This window comes from Etheostoma cragini, chromosome 17 (assembly GCF_013103735.1).
Source record: "Etheostoma cragini isolate CJK2018 chromosome 17, CSU_Ecrag_1.0, whole genome shotgun sequence".
NCBI classification, from domain to species: domain Eukaryota; kingdom Metazoa; phylum Chordata; class Actinopteri; order Perciformes; family Percidae; genus Etheostoma; species Etheostoma cragini.
Genome location: NC_048423.1, coordinates 19594936 through 19599381, shown reverse-complemented (window position 1 = coordinate 19599381; position 4446 = coordinate 19594936). Strand labels below are relative to the sequence as shown.

General features: G+C 41.1%; 1 long non-coding RNA gene across 1 annotated transcript in view; it reads left to right on the top strand.

Annotated features, from left to right (window-relative positions):
- The window catches only part of LOC117960502, a 6750-nt gene extending 2542 nt beyond the window's left edge, over positions 1–4208 (top strand). The window contains exon 3 of the long non-coding RNA XR_004660172.1: positions 4196–4208. This is a non-coding gene — a long non-coding RNA (uncharacterized LOC117960502). The remainder of the gene's footprint in view (positions 1–4195) is intronic.
- The last annotated feature ends 238 nt before the right edge of the window (positions 4209–4446 follow it).

Genomic DNA, 4446 nt, shown 5'->3' with positions numbered 1-4446 from the left:
CCTCCAGCACACACACTCATTAGACCCCCTGTGGTGCTGCAGAGTGTAGATATTCATTCTGCCAGTAAAAGAGGGGGAACAACAAAGGGCCCAGGCAATCGGTAAAGGCTGGAGAACAGAAAGTGGACTGGCAGAAATATAGAGGCCATTTAAATACACTTTGTATGGTTTGCATGTAAAGTGCTTTTTCCATCCAAAGTAAAAGCATGTAAATATACCTCACCGTGCTGTGAGCATTTACAGTGTCATCTTCTGCCTTTTACAGCTTGCACAAATCATGCACAATTTGTGTAAGAATAAAGAAAAAGAAGCACATAAGGAAAGAAGAACATCAGATGAGGAGAAAAAAAATATGCCGAGATATTGCCAAGCTCATTATTTGGCAAGGTTGAGCCCCTTCAGCTTCCTGCTCACCTGCTGTGATGTTCAGACTAATAGTGAATGATTAATAACAGACTGTGGTTTTAAATGGAGTAATACATCAGGCATGTTAAAATACAGACACAAGTACTACACAACACTCCAACAGCAGCATCAATTCTCAATTTAGAACATTTCATTTGAAGGGGTATGTGCATAAAACTGATATGATACCATCATGAACGTGAAGGGGTAAATTATCAGGACTTTTGTCATTGTCATCATTTGTCAGTGTACATTTTTGACACTTTTAATGCTATGTTAGCATTGTTTGATATCTTTCTGAGTAATGACAACTTGACATTAAGCAAGACAATACAACCTGCCAGGTTTGCTGTGTCACATGTTTCTTTCAAAATATGAAGTTTAAGAAATTGTAGCGTATAATAAAAAGCCCTTATCTTGCGGGTAATTAACCCTAGCAGGAGTGATGTGTGATATGTGAAGGGTTTCGCTCAGAGGACAGCTTGTATTCACAGGAAATTTGATGCGACGTATCACAGTGCGATGCGATGCGAGGCATCACTGTGGGCAAAACTGTCTATTCAGTGTTCATTAGCCGTAACCGCCATTCCTAATCAATGCATTCTGTACATGTAGGCTGTGATGGTTGAATAAAATAGGGTAAAAGCAACTCTCAGCTATTTTTGGAATCAAGTCCAAGTTTCATTAAGCTTATTCTAAACCTCGATTTCTTTTCACTCCATGTGTCACTTCAAAAATTTGCTCAAGTTCACTGCTAACCAATGTAGTGCTATTAACCTAACTTTATTCTTTTCATTTTTTTTTATTTCCACACTGTATCATGCACCAGAAAAGTAATAGGGAAAAAAAAACTTGTGTTAACTACAAGAACTGACCTTTTCTTCCCATCCTGCACTGGGCAGATCTGTCAAGATCCAATCTGGAAAAGACAGAAAGAGGTAGAGAGACAGAGAGAGGACTCAGAAAATGATGTTAATGCCACATGGAGGATTTGGAGCAGTGACTCATGAGTGCCTCCCGAACGACAATATCAACCAGCTGTCGCCATGTTGCCGACCTTTACCGTGGACCAGGGTGACCGGCGCATTAGCGCCAACGTTAACTTGACCCCTGACATTTCCACGGCTCAGTGCCACCGCGGGCTCTGAGGGGGGAAATAAAGGGGGGTGCGGGATGGTAGCAATCAAGATCATGTGACATGGTGTTTGTGTGTGTGTGCATGTGTGTGTGTGTGTTTGTGTGAAGATTTTGAGTTTATGACAAGACATTGGCAGTTCTAGACCATGTCAAATGGAGGGGCCAGTCTGGGGCCACATGCCATTTTAGGGGTACCAAATATATTAGGCACAAGTGTTACATACCACCAACCCTCCATAGGTTTGTTCTACAAAACACTAACGATACACAAGAATACTCATTCAGTTTTAACCTATTTTACTTATCTATTCATTACGGCACATTATGTCCCTTCTCCTTCCATCTCTGTAGGGATAGAGGGGGGGGTTAATAATGTATACAAATATTTGACACAGTTAGGGATAGGGGGCTGAGGCTTAATATTACAGGGTCACTGGCCACCCCCCCACCAACCTCCCCGGACCCACCACTGTTCTGTGAAGTCATTTGTGGCTGTGTCAATATTGTACCTTTATGATTCTGATGATTGTGATGATCACCATGATCAATACATAATGCACATGCAAACCCTAGCAATGGCAAAATATAATATTAGTGATGGTGGTTGAGATTACAATGACTGACAGCATTTTAATGAAGTGGTAATGAGTGAAATGTTGATTATGTTGTATGACACTAATTGTTTGTCTGTAAGGACGGTGGTTGATTAGATGATTAAAATGACATCAGAGGAGTGGTGTGGACTATGATGACTGTGATGATGAGATAGAAGAGGATTTCCATTATTCTGATGACGATGATGATGATGATGATGACAATGATAGTGAGGATAGTAATACGTGAGGAGGATTCAAACTATCCCAATCATAATAATAATGATAATAATGAAATTTAGATGACGATTCTGATGATAATGAGGAGAATTTGAATATTTTTAAAGGATTGTGATGATGATGATGATGATTTTGATGATTAAATATTTTAATGCTTTTTTTGATGCTTTTTAATGATTCTGGTAATGATGACAAGGTTAGCACTGCATATCTTTTTTATGATTAACCCATTTTCTTATTAACTTTTTTGACTGAACTGAACTGAACACAACTTAACACCATTGCAGCAAAGGATGTCGAGCAGGAACATGGAGGCAGCAGGTGACTCCAACCACAGCTCCAGAGCCAGAAACACCTGCGGGAAGCGATAGGAGGAGAGAGGAGAGGGGAGAGAGACCACAAGACTTCTGGGGCGAGAGAGCACAAGACTCAGAGAAAGGGAAGAAGTCGAGTTAGTACCATGCATTAATGAGATGAGGTTGCATCCAGAGGTGCTCAGTGCATCATGGGAAGTCCCCCAGCAGTCTAGGCCTATAGCAGCTTAACTAAGGGATGGTTCAGGACTCTCCTGAGCCAGCCCTAACTTAAAGCTCTATCAAAGAGGAAAGTCTTAAGCCTACTGCCTAAATGTGGGAACAGTGTGTGCCTCCTGAACCCAAACTGGAACCTGGTTCAACAGGAGAGGAGCCTGATAGCTGAACGGTCTGGCTTCCATTCTACTTTTAGAATCTTTAGAAACCACAAGTAACCCTGCATTCTGGGAGCGCAGCGCTCTGGTGGGGTAGTAAGGTACTATGAGCTCTTTAAGATAAGAGGGTGCCTGTCCATGAAGAGCTTTATAGGTGAGAAGAAGGATTTTAAATTCAACATTTTAACCCATGCTAAAGATGATTAAAAAGAGGAATAAAAAACATCTTTTGGAAATTGAGCTTAATGTCTTAATGGGCGTGTAAAGTTATGCAAGCCACTGTACATCCAGTGATAAATGTTGATAATGATGACATGATGATTATGATAAAATGAGTCTTGCTTTTCCAGACCCTCCTTCACAGTGTGGCGGAGGAGGAGGTCTAGCTAGTCCACACAGCAATCTGGCATGGGAGAATAATCGCAATTGTCATGGGCGGTGTTAAGCTTCGCACGGGGCCGCTGCAAAATAGCCTTGCAAAGGAATTAGTTTTGGTGGAACATGTTTACGTTCAAAGGTTGTTTTAGTCGTGCAACAGAAAACTCAGTTTGGACAGATAGTCTAGCTAGCTGTCTGGATTTACCCTGCAGAGATCTGAGGAGCAGCTAACCATAGTCCTCAGAGATCCACTAGAAGTTAGAATTCCATATCAAAGAAAGCGGAAGGTAACGCACATTGGCGAAAAGACATGCATTAGGTGGAATTTCCTTCAGCACCAGAGCAATGCCGGGAGTGGAAAGTTGTGATATAGACTATAATAAAGGTAATATTTTTTGTTTGGTCATGATGATCATCATGGTGGTAATGCTGATAAAGTCATTTAATGACAATATTTAAGATAAAAATGATGATGATGATAATGATGAGACTAATGCTGTTTTGATAGTGATGACAATAGTGATGATGGTGATGATGAATGGAACAAAATCCAGGCTGACACAATATATGCCAGATAGCATCATAATGAATGAATATAGACAATGGAAATGACTATGACAGACAGTGAAAAACAGAAGGGGTCAAACCTCTGATGAAGAGCTGAAGGGTAGAGGGGAGAGGACAGGGAAGGCAGAGAGATAAAAACGCCCATACAAGCAATGAAGAAGTAAGGGAGCAAAGTCTGAAAGGACAGGGAGAGAAAGAACATGAGGCAAGACCGTCAGAGAGGGAGAAAATGGATGCAATGGCAGACCCAAGAATGGAGATAAAAGCTGTAATACATGAAATTAATGGTGGTCCTCACAAGTACTACATGAATCACAGTCTTTGGCTACAGTGAGAGGGAGAGAACAGACAAAAGGAGAACAGTGCAGCTCAATAATCGCAACTTCAAAGGTCTCTCTGTTTAACTGAACTGCGTAACACCTCTGACAAAGGGACAGA